The sequence below is a fragment of the Anabrus simplex genome, chromosome 2 (assembly GCF_040414725.1).
Source record: "Anabrus simplex isolate iqAnaSimp1 chromosome 2, ASM4041472v1, whole genome shotgun sequence".
NCBI classification, from domain to species: Eukaryota; Metazoa; Arthropoda; class Insecta; order Orthoptera; family Tettigoniidae; genus Anabrus; species Anabrus simplex.
In genome coordinates, this window is record NC_090266.1 from 136,342,262 (window position 1) to 136,365,540 (window position 23,279).

Consider the following 23,279-nt stretch of genomic DNA (forward strand, 5'->3'; position numbering starts at 1 on the left):
AATAATAATACCGGGCGAGTTGGCCGTGCGCGTAGAGGCACGCGGCTGTGAGCTTGCATCCGGGAGATAGTAGGTTCGAATCCCACTATCGGCAGCCCTGAAGGTGGTTTTCCGTGGTTTCCCATTTTCACACCAGGCAAATGCTGGGGCTGTACCTTAATTAAGGCCACGGCCGCTTCCTTCCAACTCCTAGGCCTTTCCTATCCCATCATCGCCATAAGACCTATCTGTGTCGGTGTGACGTAAAGCCCCTAGCAAGAAGAAGAATAATAATAATACTAATAATAATAATAATAATCTCTGAATTGGAAGTTTTTAGTAAAGTTTTAAGAGACGCTTATTCTAATAAATCGATTATATTTTTAGGTAATAGACAAGGATGACATTTTAAGAAGATTGTAAACATAATAGTGTAGTTTAGTGTTCTTTTATGACATTTATGATATATTTTATTTATGATGCACATTAGGTATCAGTTAAGAGTTGTTTAGAACTTTGGTGTTTGGTGTTTAATAATAAGTAAATAGATCAAAGAGATACCTGGTAATGTGAAAAAAAAAAACCTGAGGAAGAGGGCAATAAGGTCCCCAGAACATGTACGGTGTGTTGTGATAACAAATAATTTAAAAAATTACTAAGTATTGACAAGGCTGATTTTGAGTATCAAATGTGTATTTATTGGAGTAAATGTGTACCAAAGTTTTTAATCGTGACTTTTGAGGTGTTTTTAATATAGACTATATTGAATTTTATTGATTAAGGTGGATGTTTTAAATTTTCTCCTTTTTTAAAGGAATTTTATGGATTATACATTGTCAATACAGAACATTGTTAATATGAGATTCCTAAACTCTACTTGGTGAGGGACTTGGTAATGAGTACCTTTGTGATATTCAGGAGCCGCTTTGACTTCCGCGCGAGGTTACGTTCATGATAGTGGGTGAATTATGTGATGCCACCCTGTAGTTACCAGCTGCAGAGCGCTGAGGCCACCCAGTCCTATGGCACCGGTTGAAGCTCTCCATTGGGAAGTCCACGTTCAACTTTGTTCGGAAAGTGCCTTTCACTTCCTCTTAGATACCCTCCCACGGTTCTTCGTTGACTCCATGGATTAGGAGGCAGTTCCTACGGCTTCATTACTCTCCTTCTTCAATGAGCTTTCCTTGATGATCAAGCTGCTGTGCTGACTTGCACAGCTCTTCTTTTAACACAGTAAGTTTGGAGGAGATGGCGTCTCGGAAGTCACGGAAATCCTGACTATGGAAGTCTATAGACTCTTCCTTGGGGTTGGCATAGCTTGTTGACAACTGAAGGTGCACCTCAAAGTCCTTTGTTGCTGCTTCAAATGCATTAATGCACTTATTCACCTTCTGGATGGACATAACAATTGAAATTTATGTCCAAACTCAAACCACAGTTGTACAAATATGCTTGCTTGCAGGCTAAATATACTACCAGTTATGCGGCTTCTGCGAGATATTGGCAGAGTACTCCTACATGTACATCATATACATCGTTCAGCGAGTTGAACAGTATTACTTTTTGTTTCCACACAACTACTAGGATATCCCTTTATGACACGTAAGGGTGTATGTATGGTATTTTTTTGACCCATCGTTTAAATATGGCAACATCTAAGAATCCCTCTGGAAACACCTTTTTATCTGGGACATAGGGAGTTCCAGAGTTTACAGTATCACTAATCACACTGATTCAAATGCTGATTATTCTGTGCAGTTAACTGTTTTTGTTGGTGATAAAATGGAGCCTTCAACAATCCCACGTCTCCGTCCAAACTTAATATAGAATTAAACATATTCCATAATATACCTCTAAGTAATGGTTTCATTCTCCACTATATAAATAGCCTCATTAATAAAACTAAACACAAATCTAAATCCAGTCTCATCAGAGAATCAAAGCCACAACAAAAGTATGCCCCCTTCACTTTCAATAATAATAGTATTCGTTAAATTACTAATCCTTTTAAGCAATACAACATTCATGTTGCATTTAGAACCATTAGCAACAATGTTCATTTTTTCCATAATTCCATAAATACATCCAACAAATTTGGATGTTCAGACATCATTATCATCATCATCATCATCATCACCAATGTCCCACTCCAGTCGCCTGGGTGTGGTTAACAAGCCGCCTCCACTCCTTTCTGTCCTTCCACTTTTCCTGCTCCATTACTTCCGCCACATCCAATCCAGCTTCTCTAATGTCATTCCAGATCTGATCCATCCACCTTCTTCTCGGTCTTCCAACTGGTCTCTTTCCCTTAACATCTCTTTCCAATTCCCGTCTTGCTACCCGTTCCTTTCCCATTCTTTTTACATGTCCGAACCATCTCAGTCTTGCTTTCTGTATCTTCTGTACTAATGGTTCTATATTTAGCTCTTCTCTGATTTTAATATTTTGAGTCCTATATCTTCTTGTCTTTTTAACTGATGTTCTTAAAAATTTCTTTTGTACTGCTTGAATCTTACTATCTTGTCTCTTATTAGTTACCAGTGTTTCTAGTCCGTATGTTACAATTGGTACGAAATACTGTTTATATAATGTTAATTTCGTTCTCTTGGGTACTTTGTCATCCCATAAAAGCTCTCGGACTTGATGATAAAATGTTGTACCTTTCCTTAGTCTGTTAATTTCAGGGTTGATTTAACTTTTTTCATTAATAATGCTACTCAGATATGTAAACTGTTCTACATTCTCTAACTGTTCTCCGTTTATGTTCACTTGGCTTCTCTTTTTCTATTTTCCACAGTGCATGACTACAGTTTTCTTTTTACTAATTACCAATCCAAACTCCTTCAGATTTTCATTCCAAATGTCCAGTCTCCTTTGTACTTCCTTTTCCCAAAACACCACATCATCTGCAAATACCAAAGCATTCACTTCATCACTACTGATACTCTGTTTTACACTTTATTTTTTTTATTTCATCCATCAGTATAATAAACAATAATGGCAACAGTGCACTTCCTTGCTTGAGACCTTTTTTGTATAAAATGTTTCAAAGTCACCACTCCCTACTTGTACACTGCTTTTACTCTGATGATACAATATTTTTATCTAGTTAATTAATGATTTTTGGTACATTTTGTTTCAGTAGGCATTTCCATACATGTATTCTCTTAACTGTATCATAAGCTTTTCCAAATCCTAAAATAGGAAGATGATTTCCTTGTTCCTTTCCAGATGTTTTTCCATTATCGTTCACACTGTAAATATCAAGTCTATTGTTGATCTATTCCATCTAAAGCCATATTGTTCTTCCTCTGTGTTTCTATTATATCCCTCAGTCTTTTGTCTATGACTATGAAGTTTAAGGAAGCGGAGATTGTTATCAGTGGAATTCTGTGTTGGAGGGATACTGACTCGAGGGTGATTGGGGATTTAAATGAGACTATGGAGTGGGTATGTGAGAAAGTGGGAGTGAAATTTCTAGATCCTAATGGGTAGGTAGGAGATAGGGATCTACGCTTAGATGGCCTTCACTTAAACTGCAGTGGTACGTATAAGTTAAGAAATTTGTTTGGAAGGGTAATAGGGAGGTACATTCAGGGAAACGGGGTTGACTAGGGAGCAGTGATAAGGGTACAGAGATCTGAAAGTCAAGTAGGGATGACATAAAAATGTTACTGTTGAACTGTAGAAGTATTGTAAAGAAAGGAATAGAATTAAGTAATTTAATAGATATATATTTACTAGATATTGTAATAAGAGTTGAATCATGGCTGAGAAATGATATAATGGATGCAGAAATTTTTTCACGGAACTGGAGAGTGTTACATGTTATAAATCTCATTTTTGGTCCATATTGAAAATTTACAGTTCAACAACAATAAAGGTGTTTTAATTTAATCCACCTGTTCAATACTTTTATTTTCACTTATAGTGGTTACATAAATAGACTATCAGTTAAATGGGACATGTTTTGCCCTCAATTAAGGGCATCTTTAGCCTAAAAACAATCATCAAGAGTACAACTAATATTAAAAGTGGAAGCTGAAAGTTTAGCCAGTTATTAAAATTCGGGACATAAAAATGTGAAAAATGATACAATATATAAAGATGCTAATGGAAACACTGTCAATGATTAAACTATAATCTTGTCGGAGACTAAAACTTCTTCCATTAAAATTCTAATTAAAACAGTTCATTTAAAATGTTAGTGGAATACCAAAGTGGTAATAATATAAAGCCATTGACATGAGGGCGTAAACACAAGCATAAACATGATTATCATAAATACAATATGTCCAAGGCCGCTGATGAAATTCCCGAATTTTAATAACTGGCTAAACTTTTAGCTTCCACTTTTAATATTAGTTGTACACTTGATGATTGTTTTTAGGCTGAAGATGCCCTTAATTGAGGGCAAAACATATCCCATTTAACTGATAGTCTATTTATGTAACCACTATAAGAGAAAATAAAAGTACTGAATAGGTGATTAAATTAAAACACCTTTATTGTTGATGAACTGGAGAGTGTATCGTAGAGATAGGATAGGAATGGTGGGAGGGGGAGTATTCATTCTGGTAAAAGAAGAATTTGTAAGCTACGAAAATGTTAAAGATGACAAAACATGAAATTCTAGGTGTAAGGCTCATTTCTAAAGATAATAGGCAACTTGATGTCTTTAGAGTGTACAGACCAGGAAAGGGTAGCGCTGACACAGATTCAGAATTATTTGATAAGATAGTCAGCTATGTGGGAAACGACATGGAAAGGAATGTGATTGTAGTGGGGGATATGAATTTACCAAATGTCAATTCGGAAGGAAATGCGAACGACAGGCAGCATGACCAACAAATGGCAAATAAGCTAATATGGGAAGGGCAGCTGTTTCAGAAAGTGATGGAATCAACTAGAGGGTAAAATATCCTGGACGTGGTGCTGGTAAAACCAGATGAGCTCTATAGAGAAACCAAAGTAATAGATGGCACTAGTGATCATGAAGCTGTTTTTGTCGTAGTTAAAAATAAATGTGTTAGAAAGGAAGGTCTTAAAAGTAGGACTATTAGGCAGTACCATATGGCTGATAAAGCAGGCATGAGGCAGTTTTTAAAAAGTAACTATGATCGGTGGAAAACGGTAAATAAAAATGTAAACAGACTCTGGGATGGGTTTAAAGCAATTGTTGAGGAATGTGAAAACAGGTTTGTACCTTTAAAGGTGGTAAGAAATGGTAAAGACCCACCTTATTATAATAGAAAAATAGAGAGACTAAGAAGGAGGTGCAGATTGGAACGAAATAGAGTCAGAAATGGCTGTGGAAGTAAGGAGAAATTGAAGGAACTTACCAGGAAATAGAATCTAGCAAAGAAGGCAGCTAAGGATAACATGATGGCAAGCATAATTGGCAGTGATACAAATTTTAGTGATAAATGGAAGGGTATGTATAGGTATTTTAAGGCAGAAACAGGTTCCAAGAAGGACATTCCAGAAATAATTAATGAACAAGGGGAATGTGTATGCGAGGATCTTCAGAAGGCAGAAGTATTCAGTCAGCAGTATGTAAAGATTGTTGGTTACAATGATAATGTCCAGATAGAGGAGGAGACTAATGCTAAAGAAGTATTAAAGTTTACATATGATAACAATGACATTTACGATAAGATACAAAAGTTGAAAACTAGAAAAGCGGCTGGAATTGATAAGATTCCTGGGGATATACTAAAGACAATAGGTTGGGATATTGTACCATATCTGAAGTACTTATCTGATTATTGTTTGGTTGAAGGAGCTATACCAAATGAATGGAGAGTTGCTATAGTAGCCCCTGTGTATAAAGGAAAGGGTGATAGACATAAAGCTGAAAATTACAGGCCAGTAAGTTCGACATGCGTTGCATGTAAGCTATGGGAAGGCATTCATTCTGATTATATTACACATGTTTGCAAAATTAATAACTGGTTCGATAGAAGGCAGTTTGGTTTTAGGAAAGGTTATTCCACTGAAGCTCAACTTGTAGGACTCTAGCAAGATATAGCAGATATCTTGGATTCTGGAGGTCAAATGGACTGTATCGGGAATTATCTGTCTAAAACATTTGATAGGGTGGATATGGGAGACTACTGGCAAAAATGAGCACAATTGGACTAGACAAAAGAGTGACTGAATGGGTTGCTATATTTCTAGAAAATAGATCCTAGATAATTAGAGTAGGCAAAGCTTTATCTGACCCTGTAATAATTAAGAGGGGAATTTCTCAGGGCAGTATTATTGGCCCTTTATGCTTTCTTATATATATAAATGATATGTGTAAAGAAGAGGAATCAGACGTAAGGCTTTTTGCAGATGATGTTATTCTGTATAGAGTAATAAATAAGTTACAAGATCGTGAGCAACTGCAACGTGACCTCGATAATGTTGTGAGATGGGCAGCAGGCAATGGTATATTGATAAACGGGGTTAAAAGTCAGGTTGTGGGTTTCACAAGTAGGAAAAGTCCTCTCAGTTTTAAGTACTGCGTTGATGGGGTGAAAGTTCCTTTTGGGGATCATTGTAAGTATCTAGGTGTTAATATAAGGAAAGATCTTCATTGGGGTAATCACATAAATGGGATTGTAAATAAAGGGTACAGATCTCTGCACATGGTTATGAGGGTGTTTAGGGGTTGTAGTAAGGATGTAAAGGAGAGGGCATATAAGTCTCTGGTAAGACCCCAACTAGAGTGTGGTTCCAGAGTATGGGACCCTCACCAGCAGCTCGATTTGTTCTCGGTGATTTGCAACAAAGGAGTAGCATAAAAAAATGTTGCACAGTTTGGGCTGGGAGAAAGAAGACGAGCTGCTCGACTAAGTGGTATGTCCAATAACGGACCATTTATATTGGTATTATTAAGTGGTATGTTCCAAGCTGTCAGCGGAGAGATGGCATGGGAGGACATCAGTAGACGAATAAGTTTGAGTGGTGTCTTTAAAAGTAGGAAAGATCACAAAATGAAGATAAAGTTGGAATTCAAGAGGACTTATTGGGGCAAATATTCATTTATAGGAAGGGGAGTTAGGGATTGGAATAACTTACCAAGGGAGATGTTCAATAAATTTCCAATTTCTTTGAAATCGTTTAAGAAAAGACTAGGAAAACAACAGATAGGGAATATACCACCTGGGCGACTGCCCTAAATGCAGATCAGTATTGATTGATTGATTGATTTATTTATTGACTTTGTCCATTATTTTTAGCCCATGTGATAATTATGGTTATACCTCTATAATTTTCACGTTTCTTCCTATTTCCTTTTTTGAACAGTGGTACAATGCTTCCTTGTTGTCAATCTTCAGGTATCCTTTCATCCTTCCATATGGCATTGAGGGCTCGGTATAGCCACTGTAGTCCAGTGTTTCACGTTTCTTCCTATTTCCTTTTTTGAACAGTGGTACATTGCTTCCTTGTTGTCAATCTTCAGGTATCCTTTCATCCTTCCATATGGCATTGAGGGCTCGGTATAGCCACTGTAGTCCAGTGCTTCCTGCTGCCTTAATCATATCAGCATTGAATTCGTCTTTTCCACTTGCTTAGCCTTTGGTCATTGCTTTCACTGCCCTTTCAAGTTCCAACCATGTTATTGGGTTCTCTTCTTTTTCTCCATCTGTTATTTCCATTTTCTTATATCCTTCTTCCTCTGAGCAGTCATCCTCATTATAAAGCTTTTCAAAATACTTTGTTATCACCTTCTGAAAACCCTTTTCATCATGTACTATGGATCCATCTTCTCTCTCTAATGCCTTGATTTTTTCTTGATTTATACCTTTTGATTTTATTACTCTATATAATAGTTTCTGATTTCCTCGACTATCTTACTCAATTTTGTTGGTAAACTCTCCCCAACATTTCTCATTTTCTTCCTTCATACTCCTCTTTACGTGTAGTTTCAATCTTTTGTATTCCACATGTAACTTTTCTATCGTATTCTCACTCCTCTGATAGGTTTTTTGCTCTTCCTTATCCATTTCTTTCTTTACCTTGTTCCTTTCTTTTATTTCTTTCTTTATTTTGTCTGTCCACCACCGTGTCTCCTTTCCCTTAACCTTTGCGTTTGTTTTCCTGCATACCTCAGTTGCTTCTTCCACAAAAGTCTGTCTTAAATTGTCCCACTCTTCTTCTCCACTTCGTATTTCCATGTTAGGCAACTTCCTTTTTATCCAATCTTGAAATGTCATTCTTTTATCCTCCTCCTCCAATTCCCAATTTTAGGGATTTTTTCTTGTTTTAATTCCACAATTAATAATCTGTGATCACCTTCCATACTTTCGCTGGAAATTATCTTCATATTTATGATGCATCTTCCCCATTCTCAGTCTGTTATTATAAAATCGATGAATGTTCCATACTGTCCATCCCAACTACATCGGCTGATCTTATGGCTATTCCTCTACATAAACCATGTGTTTGTTATTATCAGGTTATTTCTGATACAAAAGTCTAACAGTTTCTCTCCATCTTCATTTCTATCGCCATACCCATGTGGGCCCAGAACATTCTCATATCCTATTCTATCCGTTCCCACATGAGCATTCAGATCTCCCATTATCATGATCCCATCTCCAACAATATGTGTTTCCAGTTCATTGAGGAAATCTTCTTTTTCTTCCACGCTACATCCTGTCTGTGGAACATACACCTGTACTATCTTCATAGTTCCTTGTTTACATGTATGTGCATTATTATAATTCTTTCATATATAAACTAAAATATATGGACTAAACTGCTCTGACTGTAAAACCACCTATGTAAAGAATTTTAATGTCTACTATCTCGAACACGTCAGTGCAATAAAACATAAGTTTTCCGCTATGGGTTACCATGTCAGAGACTTTAATCATCATCTCACCAATATTCAACAGTATTCACACATAATTAGCTTCAATGAGAAAGGCCCTCTCCGTAACATTACTGAAGAGTGCTTCTTATCTCTTGACCAGTTTACTAATCCCACCTATAATATTAATGAGATATCTGAACATAATAATATCCTTTTGAGTCTATAATTCCCATAATTGCCAACTATTATCAAAAGAAATTCAACAAGCATCACATTAATAATCGCTAACAGGCTTGACACTAGCTTGAAGAGCATGGAATATTTCTAAGGGGGTGGTACACAAGCATTGGAGTTGGTACAGAAAGGGGTATTAGTTCATTCAATTTATATTCCTTTAAAAATGTGGTTTTATTGTTCATTGGAAACAAATTCATACCACATTTTATACAAGTTGAGTTGAAGCGTTGTAGCAGGCTGGAATCTCTGGACTCCGGGATGGTTACTGGGCACGGTCTGGTCAGGAACCATGCCCGTCCTGGATGCAAAGTTCTCGACGTTCTAGAATTTCTAGAATTTCTGGAGGGTCTGGAAGTTAAATAATACTAGTATGTTTTTATTGTTTGCCCACCTATTCAATACAATACAATCTTAAAAATTAGGACTTTGTCCTTATCAAAATTGTTAACATAAAATTACTACATTGTATGGTACATGTTTTGCCTATCAGTAGTAGGCATCATCAGCCATATTTTTTACCTTAGGAATAGATCAGGTACCTGATTGGAAATGACTTATGAATACTGTTAAAAACTAACTATGTCTTGTAAAATGGATTAGAGATCGTTAAACAACTATTACAATATAAAATGTAGTATACTATTACTTAATAATATTTGTGTTAATATTTGAGTCTAAAACATGACAATTATTTGAGGATTATGACATAGGTGATTGATTCTTGATATTAAAAGATATTACAATCAAGTTAAAAATCAGAAAGCACATTCCATTTAATTGTCAAATGGCGTGTTCTTAAAAACTTGAGGAAAGTTGAGCATTGGTAATGGTCGTTGGTTCTTGAAGTTGATAAGTATTGATTTTCATTTATATGCTTATAAATTTTAAAGAATTTTCATATGGCATGGTTCTTAGTTGGAATGCTGGTGCTGTAAGCTATATTGAAGTTTATGTAGACATCATTAGGCCATCTTCTTCGATGTAGTATTTGTGGGAAGAGTTTCTGATAGGTGTGGCTCTTTATTGTTGGACGCGTTGAGGTGAGCGTACTAGTCGAAAGGGAATGTTGTTGTAGTAAAAGTTGTTGTCAATCTGTGGGTAGCCAAGTGTGTGGTGAAATTCTGTAATTAAAGAGTTATTTTTAAAATTTAATGAAGGACCGTAATTGGAATTAAGGGGCTGAATAGTGGAAGTTAAATGAAAAGTGTTGACACTTACCCCTTCGACCGCTGAGATGTTTAACTTATGTTGAGAGCTTTAGAGCAATTGGCAGTCACCGAGCTCTTACTTCACGTGTTGCATTAGTGAAGTCGTGGTGGAGGGGCTTGAGCTTGCGAAGGCGTGGCTAAGGGCCCACTCGCTGCGCATGAGGGGGAGTTGCCTGCAGCGGAAGAAGGGAAGGGGGTGAGGTGTGTGTGTTAGGTTGGTGGGAGTGTTTACTGATTTGGTGCTAAATATTTTATAAAAATTACTATTCTGAAGGAATGGTTTTTGTAATAGAATTGGAATCTGTTCATAAAGAGGACTTTTGTTATCTATTACATCATTTAAGTTTTTGTCTTCGTTAAATTGTTGATCTAGGAAGATGTATAAGTTTTCATATTCCATCATGAGCTTACCTTTTTCAATCCTTTTTAAGATTTGTAAATCCTGAACTATTGTAGTAAATTTGTGACCTGTTTCCTTCATGTGGTTACTCTCATCACAGAGAACTTATTATGTTTTTGGGCGTTATAATGTTCTGCATATCTAGTTGAGAAACAGCGACTAGTTTGGCCAACATAACATTCCCTTTCAACTAGTATGCTCATCTCAACACGTCCAACAATAAAGAGCCACATCTATCACAAACTCTTCCCACAAATACTACATCAAAGAAGCTGGCTTAATGACATTTACACAAACTTCAATATAACCTACGGCACGAGCATTCCAACTAATATTATCTCAAAAAGAACCACGCCATATGAAAATTCTTCAAAATTTATAAGAAATTAATAATGAAAATCAATACTTATCAACTTCAAGAACTAACGACCATTACCAGTGCTCAACTTTCCTCAAGTTTTTAACAACACGCCATTTGATAATTAACCCTTTCAGACCCTATGTCCATTTCAATGGACATTGTTTTTATCAGAATGTTCCATTTTAATAAAGCAATTTCTGAGATTAGAAACCATTTGTTCATCTAAATGGACATCATCTTTTACCATTTCCCTATATTTCTGCCATGTAGTGGTGAATTCCGTAAGTTTATTAACAACTGAAGAGCTCATGATGACAGCTTGTGAGAAGAGTTATAAACGTAGGTGCATATTTATTGTAATTTTGTGTATTTATTACCTAAAAATACTATATTTTAACATTGTTTCTTAATATTTAATGTTCAAACTACACTTTTATAAACATGAGGTTGTGCACAATGTGCAATAAATGTTATTTAGGTGCAGTTATAAATCTATGTCCATCCCAATGGACATGCGGTCTGCAGGGTAGCTTTTCTCATAAGGGACCCTAACCTATCATCATTTCAGACTGCACATTCTTGCATTACTTATTTATTTTATTTTATTCTGAAATGGTCTCAAAAGAGTAAATATGTCGGTAATGGCCAATATCTCAAAAGTACAGGCCTATGCAATGTCATTCTCTAAATTTTCAGAGCATCTTCATCCTGAGAAAAATGATTATCACATATTGGAACTGCTGGAGATGTTTCTGATTTAGAAGAATTGCAGAGTGATGAAAGTGACTGTGAGATAGATGTTGAAAACAGTACTGTAAGGGGAAACTTAATCTTTAGGACATAAAGTTATTTCTTTTGTTTGGAGAATGTGGCCAATGCTCTGATTTTCTTATGTACTAAGGGGGTACTCCTGAAATATGTGAAAATACTGTGAAAAGGTTTGGTTTGGGGGCTTCAGTTTTACTGAAGCTTTCAGAGAGGATATAAAAGGAGCATCACTTTCTATTTTAATTACTTTTCATCCTTCAGTTTACTTGAGATTTTGAATGACAGAAAGATACATGCATGAGGAACTGTTAGAATTTCTCGGTGTTCAAATGCTCCATTAACTTTAGAAAAGGAAATAAATAAAAAAGGTCCAGGATACTCAGAGGAGGTGGTTAGCCTGAATGATAAAATAGTAATTTGCAAATGGTATGATAACAGACCAGTTCTACTGGAATCAGATTTTTAGGCTGTGGTACAAATGATGAGGTAAAGCAGTGGGATAAGGAGAAATGGTCATATACTTATGTGAAACGACCTGAGATTGTTCGTCGTTATAACCATGCAATGTGTGGTGTGGACAAGTTAGATAGCCTATGTTAATTGGTCTGTACAGGATATTTATAAAATCTAGGAAATAGACTCTTCGGATGCTGTTTCTTGCAATAGATCTTACCTGTGTAAATAGTTGGTTGGAGTATAAGAGGGATATGAAGAATTTGAGGGAGAAGAAGACACTAGATTTACTCCATTTTAAGTTAAGAATGAATGAGGCTCTTATTAAGATGGGTAAACTAAATTAAAGGAACCAGTATAGATCAATGAGTGATAAACAACCAGCAGTCAGATGAATAAGAACTGAAATTTATGAGGCTCTTATTAAGATGGGTAAACTAAATTAAAGGAACCAGTATAGATCAATGAGTGATAAACAACCAGCAGTCAGATGAATAAGAACTGAAATTTGTCCTGCACCAGAAATGTGCCGTGATCTGAGTAATCATTTTCCTGAGTTTGATGACAAAAAGGAAGCATCTGGGTGTAAGATGCTTGGTTGTGTGAAGAAAACTCACATTTAGTGTGAAAAATGTAATTTGCACTTCTCTTTTGTTAAAGGGAGGAATTGTTTTAAGAACTTCCATAAGGAATGATTTGCACCTCTTAAGACCATTTGTCCACTGGAATGTACATGCTGTAAATATTAAATAAATCAATTTTTTAGGCAAATTGTTTTATTTGTGTGCTTTTGACACCTATACTAGTACCTTGGAACATACACATTTATTTTTAGGTATCTAGAAAAAAATCAGGTCTGAAAGGGTTAAATGGAATGTGCTTTCTGATTTTTAACTTTATTGTAATATCTTTTAATATCAAGAATCAACCACCTATGTCATAATACTCAAATAATTGTCATGTTTTTAGACACAAATATTAACACAAATATTATTAAGTAATAGTATACTACATTTTATATTGTAATAGTTGTTTAACGACCTCTAATCCATTTTATAAGACATAGTTTTTAACAGTATTCATAAGTTATTTCCAATCAGGTACCTGATCTATTCCTAAGGTAAAAAATACGGCTGATGATGCCTACTATTGATAGGCAAAACATGTACCATCCAATGTTTTAATTTTATGTTAACAATTTTGATAAAGACAAAGTCCTAATTTTTAAGATTGTATTGTATTGAATAGGTGGGTGAACAATAAAAACATACTACCGGTAGTGTTATTTAATACAAATACTTTCAATATGGACCCAAAAATGAATTTTACCACATGTAATAGGATCTGGAAGTTCTTGAATTTCTATAGCTCATTCCATGTTAAGAAAAAAGTATTGCTCTTATGGACCTCAAGGAGTGAAAAAAAAAAAAAAAAACAAAAAAAAAACACACACACGCGCGCGCGCGCACACACACACACACGCACACACACACACCCACCCCCACCCCCCTTGATACTCATAATTCCTGATGATTAAGGAATATTATAATGCACTTTTTATTGTATTATGAATGAAAGAAAATTGATGAGGCATGTTTTTGCCTGTGAGTAGTTCAAATAATTACTTAACATTCTCTATTTAATAAGTACATTCGCAGGGATAAATTAAGCAAATTTAATTGCACTCGGAAATGTCCTATACCGTCTGTAAATAATTGTCATAATTATGTGCACTTGAAGACTTGTTCAGCACTGTCTATAAATAATTATTAAAATTAAACTGCACTCGAAGAGAGTCTAACACTGTTTGTGAATAATTATTATGAAGTAGAAATTATAAGTTCAAATATGGCACTGAAAAATTCTATGTTCTCTCGGAACTTCATGAGAGTAAAACACAAATTCAGGTATGGCATTAATATTCTATGTTCCCACAGCTTGTTACAGAAAAACAAGTTTGTTACAAAAAACAAGTTCAAATGTAACACTCGGAAATATTCTAAGTTCCCACAGTTGCTACGAAACACAAGTTCAAATGTAGCACTTGGAAAAATTGCAACACTTGCAAGAAAAATGTTATCTTCCTTCAGTTTGTTACTAAAACACAAGTCCTAATATGGCACTTGAAGGAATACTAAGTTCCGCTTCCACTGGAATCGAGCACTAGAGATGCAAAGTATCGTCTGGACATAGGTTCGGTCTGGCGCACTTGCAGAGCTCCACCCATCACCCGTATCATAGAGACGGTGGAGTATTACCGACTTTGTAGCCTGGATCGCCCTACTTTTATACCTGGAGCTGCCGAAGCATCTCGAAATGTGGATATTATCCACCTCTATAACTCCCAAAGTACATGGTGGATTTGCTCAAGAATTTGGTAATTTGTATCTGTTATGATGGCCTCTATGTTGGCGGTGCAAAAATAACAATATATCAACTCCAAATAGACATTTACACAGGGGTTGGAACATTACCATACATGGTCACTCCTTGCTGCGTGAAGCCAGCCCGAGGCGGCTACGTCACGGCTGTGCACGTTAGCAAGTTTGGCGGGCATGCCTGTCCTCCACCTCACGCGAAGTTCAACACTCATACTTCAAACTTGTTTTCACGTAGCAGTGTTTCCAGTACAATATATATGAATGATATGAGAAAAGAAGTGGAATCAGAGATAAGGCTTTTTGCAGCTGATCTCATTCTGTATAGAGTAATAAATAAGTTACAAGATTGTGAGCAACTGCAAAATGACCTCGATAATGTTGTGAGATGAACAGTAGGCAATGGTATGTTGATAAACAGGGTTAAAAATAAGGTTGTGAGTTTCACAAATAGGAAAAGTCCTCTCAGTTTTAATTACTGTGTTGATGGGATTGAAGTTCCTTTTGGGGATCATTGTAAGTACCTAGGTGTTAATACAAGGAAAGATTTTCATTGGGGTAATCACATAAATAGGATTGTAAATAAAGGGTACAGATCTCAACACATGGTTATGTGGGTATTTAGGGGTTATAGTAAGGATGTAAAGGAGAGGATATATAAGTCTCTGGTAAGACCCCAACTAGAGTATGGTTCCAGTTTATGGAACCCTCACCAGGATTACCTACTTGATCCAAGAACTGGAAGAAATCCAAAGAAAAGCAGCTCGATTTGTTCTGGGTGATTTCTGACAAAAGAGTAGTGTTACAAAAATGTTGCAAAGTTTGGGCTGGGAAGACTTGGGAGAAAGAAGGCGAGCTGTTCGACTAAGTGGTATGTTCTGAGCTGTCAGTGGAGAGATGGTGTGGAATGACATTAGTAATACTAATATAAATGGTCCGTTATTGGACATTATAAATTTTCCAGCTAACTCATTCCTGGTTGCCAGCATTTCACCCCCGTGTGTTGGAAAATTTATCATGTCCAATAACGGACCACTTATATTGGTATTATAAATTTACTCATTCAGGACAAATATTTCAGGTTCCCTATGGGAATCAACATCTGTATTACATTTCATCAGTAGACAAATAAGTTTGAGTGGTGTCTTTAAAAGTAGGAAGGATCACAATATGAAGATAAAGTTGGAGTTCAAGAGGACAAATTGGGGCAAATATTCGTTTATAGGAAGGGGAGTTAGTAATTGGAATACCTTACCAACGGAGATGTTCAATAAATTCCAATTTCTTTGCAATCATTTAAGAAAAGACTAGGAAAACAACAGATAAGGAATTGCCATCTGGGCAACTACCCTAAATGCAGGTAAGGATTGATTTGATTGATTGATTGATTGATTGATTGATTGATTGATTGATTGATTGATTGATTGATTGATTGATTGATTGATTGATTGATTGATTGATTGATTGATTGATTGATTGATTGATTGATTGATTGATTGCATTTTAGGGCCATGAAGGCTTAATCCAGAATTGAACTAGTGACCATGGAGGGACAGGCAGGTAATTAATGAAGGGGTGTAACATCAGCATGTGCATGTATTTTCAGTTTGTGCGGAGAGAGCTGCTGCCTACTTTGGACCCATAAATCCAGATAGGATGACCTGGAGATCAAGCCTCTTTTGGGTCATGTTTGAGATTGTTGAATGTTGAATGGATGTTGTATTGATTTTCTTCTCAGTTAGGAGTTGTGTGCCTGCTACTTGCATCTGTATTTAGAGTAGAACATGGTGGTCTGAGGCCCAGGGCTTTGCTGTTTGTGGGACGCTCATGAGATAATGAGAGATAAGAGAATGAGGGTATTTAGGGGTTGTAGTAAGGATGTAAAGTATTATGTATGATGAGGACTAGAGTATGATTCCAGTTTATGGGATCCTCACAAGGATTAGTCCTGGCTTATGATGAAAGTGGCTAGACTTTGATAGAATTGGGATTTTGTGTTGATTATTGACCAAGTTGCACTTGAGAAGGGGGAAGATGTTCATGTAGTTATGTCCCGCTGACAGGCTGAGTACATCGACTATGCGGTCATAGAAAGTAAGACAGCCAGCCCAAGCAGTTTAGTCATGAGAAGAAAGGGAATTTAGCCATGCTGTCCGTAAGGAGAGAGCTGCGTATTTTATTAATGAGGGATTTAAAGACCCATTAACCAAGCATGCACACTACATTGTGTAATTAGGTTGTGGTCATCAGTAAATGCTCTCGTTAGTGTTGACATGAGAAGAAAAAGTAGATAAGGTCATCCAACATAAGCCATGTGATTTAATAGGGTTACAGGTCTACAGTCATGGAAGATGTTCAATCGGATGCCAGTTTGAAATCCCAGTGCCTCTATGGGAGGGCAGCACCCTTTGTTTGTACATATTTCTCTTTCAGGATTTTCTACCATGTTCGTCTACATGGTATATTCTTTGTGTTGACTTTTTCCCTGTATCATTTGTTTGCCATGTCTTTGTGTTGCTTGCTTGCTTGTTTAAAGGAGCCTAACATCTAGGTCCTCGGCCCATGTCTTTGTGTAATCTGTGTTGTTCACGAGTTCTGACTCATTATGTTGGTCAAGATTTCTAGTCTCGTCGTAGATTGATTTATTGCGTTTACTCCGAAGAGTCAGTAATTTTTGGTTTAGGTATTGTTTGGGGTCCCACTTCATGGTTTTTGTGTGTGTTATTGTTTGATTTGACCTGAATAAATGGGACTCTCAGTAATTATGTGCAGTGGTGATTCACTTATTCTTTGTACTAAATAGTCAGATATAATCAGGGCAATCTGATCAGTAAAATGAGGGCTTAGTTAGTTAATAATACATTCCGAAATGATGAATTTTTTATGTCGGTGTTGATGGACATTGCGAACTTTGCAAAACTTGCAAATTGTTAATGAATCATTGAATCATTGTTGTAAACTGAAGGGACTTGAGTTTCCTACTGCTTTTGTAATTTAATTTTTCTCTGTCAAGTATATTCCCTTTGCTTTTATTTTTCTTTATTTTTCCATAATATTTTGTATTATGGTAAATAAATTAGATTTTACCTCCTATTTTACAGTTCTCATTTCATAGAATTATGTACCTTCTTATCCTGTCCAGTTATGTGTATGAGTAGAGAGATAATATAGAACCCCATTTCCAAATGTACCACACCCTGGTGAGCTAGCTAGGTGCATTTAAGATAGGGTAGGGTGCAATACGGCTGACTGAATACTACTTTTTCTTTTGCTAGTGGCTTTACGTTGCACCAACACAGATAGGTCCTATGGTGATGATGGGATAGAAAAGGCCTAGGAGTTGAAAGGAAGCGGCCGTGGCCTTAATTAAGGTACAACCCCAGCATTTGCCTGTTGTGAAAATGGGAAACCACGGAAAGCCATCTTCAGGACAGCCGACAGTTCGAACCCACCATCTCCTGGATGCAAGCTCACAGCCACGTGCCCCTAACCGCACGGCCAACTCGCCCGGTACTGAATACTTCTGCCTTCTGTAAATCATCAGATATACACTCCCCTTGTTCATTAATGATTCCTGGAATGTTATTCCTGAAATCTGTTTCAATGAGAGATTTGCTTGTTTGGTTAGGGGTGTGCTGCTCTGAGCTTGCATTCGGGAGATAGTGGGTTTGAACCCTGCTGTCAGCAGCCCTGAAGATGGTTTTCCGTTGTTTCCCATTTTCAAATGCTGAGGCTATACCTTAATTAAGGCCACAGCCACTTCTTTCCCACTCCTAGCCTTTTCCTATCCCATCATCGCCATAAGACCTATACATGACTGTGCAAAGTACTTATACATACCCTTCCATTTTGCACTAAAACTCATTTGATTGCCAACTATATTTGCTATCATGTTATCCTTAACTGACTTCTTCACTAGATTCAATTTCCTTGTACATTCCCTAACTTTCTCCTTACTTCCACAGCCATTTCTATTTCTTTACAACCTGCACCTCTTTCATAGTTTCTTTACTTCTCTGTTGTAATATAGCGAGTCTTCACTATTCCTGGCCACCTTTTTTTTTTTCTCATTCCTTAACAATTGCTTTAATCTCATTCCACAGACTGTTCATATTTTTATTTACCATTTTCCACCAAAAATATAACTTTAAAGCTTTCCAGACTGCCTAACACAAAATTTCAGTATAAATATTACACCATAACATACCTGTAAAAAAAAAACCACATTTTTAAAAAAGGAATAAATATACACACTATTTATAATTAGTTGATAATAACTGGGAAGTTTTTAAGTTATGTTTTAACTGAGTTGACTGAGTTCTTAACTAACCATTTTCCACCAATCATAATTATGCTAGGTACCATCATAACATTTTGCCTGAATTTGATGTGGGGAAAACTATGGAAATTTAATCCTTTTGATGGCCAAGGGTAGGGCTTGAACATTCTTTTCCTTTTTGGTTTTTGATAGTCATAGTATACATCAACCTGCCATTGCATTGACTCCTGGATGTGCTGATGCGGTGGGTGGATGCATTTGTGTCAATGCTAACAGAGGGCATTTTGGACATTTCATGTAAGAAAGGGCTTCATGTGATGTACTAGTAAGTTCTGTTCCTTTGTGTTTCCCATGGTTAATGTACTATGTAGAGTTGTAGAAAATCAGTTCAAGCATGGAAATAAAGCATTTTCAGACCCATTACACTGTATAATAATCTTTGCAGAATGTAGAATAAGATGAGGGCATAAGAAGAAGGATATTGCTCCAAGGTTGTGTTCAGCATAACATTTTATTTTTTACACTGATTAGGGGTATTACAATTGTGAATTTGATGCAAAATAAATGGGAGAGATCTTTTGAGATTGATGGTAGATCAATGGTAAGGATGTCTTGTTGGAAGCACTTGGTGGAGTACTAGAATTATATTAATTTAATGATTATGCAGTAGGTGAAATGCAGTTATTCATTTATCTCTCTCAGCAGTATTGGTGATTTACTATGAAGTTTATTTCAATTTACAGGTCCTACAGTTAGAATATGAATGCTATGAACCAATGGCAATAAAGGCAATGCAAGACATATGTAATGAGGTTAGAAAGAAATGGAAATTGGAAAATGTTGCTATTTATCACAGGTATCAATACTTTCAGTACTTTGTTTGTGTGGATGTCTTCTTCTTCTTCTAAAGAATTGAAGGTTTAAAATTGGTATATATTTGTGCTTCTTCTATAAATTTACCTTCTTAAATATATTGTAATGTTTTTTGGACTTATCTATAATACTGTATTGCCTCAATTCCTTCACTTCACTTCACTTTACTTCACTTCACTTCAGTATGAAAAATTACTAGCTATCAAGATAAGTGAAGACTAAATTCTTTTATGTAATTACTGTATCCCAAATTACCCCAGCTGCAAATGAGGCATAATAAGTACAGCTTTTAAGTAATAGAGCAAACAAAACAATTCGTACACGGTAAAAGTTCTGCTACTGTAGGGTATAAAATTGTCTGGTAGTCATTTTTTTATTGGCTTTGTACTCTAAACTGAAATAATTTGGTCAAAGAGCAAACAAGCCTGTTCATTGTTACTTTTGTTAATAAAATAAACCTTTCTTTGTAAAATATTGTAAGCAGGTCTTAATAATTGATGGCCAGGGTCCTCTGCTAACATTGATGATAGAAAGAATATAATATGGGGTTTGTGGGGTATGAATTATGTCAGTTAATTGAGAATGATGCCTATGCTGGCAAAACCTAATGTTTATAGTGCACTTTGTCTTCTGGTATGTGTTAGAGTAATTTTGTTACTTTCGTTGATCTGTCTCAGTCGTAACTGTGGCTTTGATAACATTAAAGTAACTGAGGTATGAGCGATGCTAGTAATGCTATTCCTTATGCAGCCAGACTGTGCTATGAATGGTTTGAAAATGTTGCTCAGAGGGTCAGTTAGTCCATGCAATTCAGCGGGCTTAGCACACTGATATGTAATAGCAACCTCTGGCTCAGTGATGAAAGCAACAGGAAACTACCTCACTCCTCACACATCTTAAGTGACACCTAGGCCGTCTGTGACAGCTAATGGTGAAGCTGTTGAGGGTCCAACCATCCTTCGGGCTGAGGACTGAACATAAACATACAATTGAGAATATTGTTCGTTTGATATATATATACTGTATATGGCAAGATATTTTGTGAGGGAAGGGCAGTCTACATGCTTGTATCAATAAGTGTGACTACACTCAGTTCGGAAAGCATCACATTGGAGCGAAGTCAGGTGTAGTATGGTGTGTTGCTTGTGAACACTTGGGCAATGTTTTCCATCTGAGCAGTGCCAGGCTATCACCATAGCATGCAGTGTTCTCATCACCAGCTGTTCACTTTTCTGCATAGCCAAATATCCCAACAAGTAATAGAATCTGTTTGTTCATGCCCTAAGTCTAATAGATGGTTGAGAAATGCAGTTTCTGTGGTTGGCTTGAGTGATCTGATTAGAAATACAAGCACTGTATATTTTTGTGACAAAGATTTGTTAAAGGAGTTTAGTTGTATATGTGCACACATTGCTTGTAGATTGAGTTCTCTTCATCTAAAGTAAAAAGTACAATCCCATATTTTTTATTTCTTTTAATGTACTGGTATTGTGTTTCCAAGTACAGTCACCAAATTACAATATTTCTCATTATTTATGAGGAAAATGATCATGTGTCTCTTATGACTTATAAAATAATCCAATTCACTTTTGCAAGGTATTGGTACTCTTTACAGAATGACAGATTTTTCTAAGATGTAAGAGAAGTAAGTAAAGAGTTGTGGTATCTATGGCCCAGATCATTCAGTTTATCTGTTAGGAAAATATTTACAAGGAATGCAGGTGGAGTTAGTAATTTTATGTGCCTTTTAAAATATTTGAATAATTTAACACTTGCATCATATGAAAGGAGGATCTGTGTGCATATGTTGTCTACTGCTGTGCATTATAAGTGAGAAAGGATCTCTTCAGTAATGTATGCATACCAACCTGTAGTGTATAAAACTGAAAATTATGCTCTGGTTCAAAAACAGTTGTATTTATAAATACAGGAAATTAGATGATATTGATGATGCAGGCATCATTTTTCTGTTAGAATTCCTTATATTTGTGGATACTTCACCCATGAACATTCAGAATTGAGAATACACAATGCTTTGCCATTCATGTGCTTTTCACGAAACAGTTTGCACTACCAACAAGCACTACCACAAGGAAGTTTGGCAAGTTGAACTTCCTTTTAACACATTGTGGACGACACCCATAGCAACTACCGGCACGTTATTTCATTGCTGCTGATGGAGCTCAGAGATATATGAGCACATGTTTTCACTGTCAACTTTGGTTTAAAAGAAGATTCCGCCTTCCAATATTTAATTTATTAGCTAATCTATGAATATAAGTTTAACCTAATGTTTTATCGTCACATTATAATAGTACATGTTTCGTTCCAATTTTGCAGACCATCTTCAGCTAAGGAAGTATAAGAAAGTGTGTCATTATGAAAATTGACATGAACTTTAAAAATATAAAATTACATTGAATAGGTGTATGTTCTACACTGATCAAAGAGTTGAGGAAGCACATAAAACTTAAACATCCCTATGTTTTTTATGTGCTTTCTCAACTCTTTTTCAGTGTACAGTAGAATATAAACCTTTTAAATAAAATTTTTCATTTTTAAGTGTTTTCATAGTTTATGATTTTGATCATATTCGGTCTAATTGGTCTGTATTGACTGCTACAAATATATTCTTTTGTATTGCTCTGCCTTGTCAGTGCTCACTAGTATAAACTCACATTTATTATTTGCATAATTATATATGGTACATGTTTCGGGAATGCTGCCATTCCCATCATCAGCCACAAATATAAAATTCACTTAGCATGTCTAAAACCCTTTACTGTAAAGTTATTACTTCTACTTAAAATATATTAATAACACAGGCTGGAGTTCCTAAGCTTTACATTCATGCTTGTCCTTAAACAGTTGTCATAATATTAATACTCTGCCACATTATTTCAAGTGAGTCTGTTTATGCATAAAATAACTTGTTAAAACTGATGATCCATAAGTGATGTGATTTACATTGCCTCTTTAGTGCATCGAATCCTTGTTGAATGGAGCCTTTGAATGATGAATCATCTTTCGTGTGTACATCTGTAGTAACAAGGCATATCCTTTAAAATTATAACTGCCAAATATTTAACTTCATAGGATTTGTCTGCCAGGTTGTTAGTGTGTTTCTTCAGTATCTTCAGAAAGGAATAATGAAAATAAAATTATAATAAACCTACTGAAACTTTACATAATAAAACACAGGTATATAGTGAGCATAAACTTACATTAATGTGAGGCAGCTGTTATAAGTCATAAGGTGGACCTGCTGCATCCGCCATTGGCAACAGACTGATAAGTGGGATTGTGCATGACCAGGAGAAGGGAGGGAGTAATGAGGGGGGTGACTATACGCTGTGTGGAAGGGGGATGTTGATATGTGCTGTGTCCTTCATTTCTTCTTTTTATCTTTTGTTCGTGTATTGGACTGCTAGTTTAAACAGCGGGTTTTCTTCTGCAGCATATTCATTCAAATTATAATAACTATTATCGCTATTTTGTTTTTGCGATCTGTAAATTTCCAACTTTTCCAATATA

At 36.0% G+C, this 23,279-nt stretch overlaps 1 non-coding gene across 1 annotated transcript in view; it reads left to right on the plus strand.

Annotated features, from left to right (window-relative positions):
* Positions 1-23,279, plus strand: part of LOC136862703 (uncharacterized) — an 87,326-nt gene that overhangs the window by 20,409 nt on the left and 43,638 nt on the right. Inside the window, exon 2 of the transcript XR_011017809.1 lies at positions 19,616-19,728. This is a non-coding gene — a transcript (uncharacterized protein). The remainder of the gene's footprint in view (positions 1-19,615; positions 19,729-23,279) is intronic.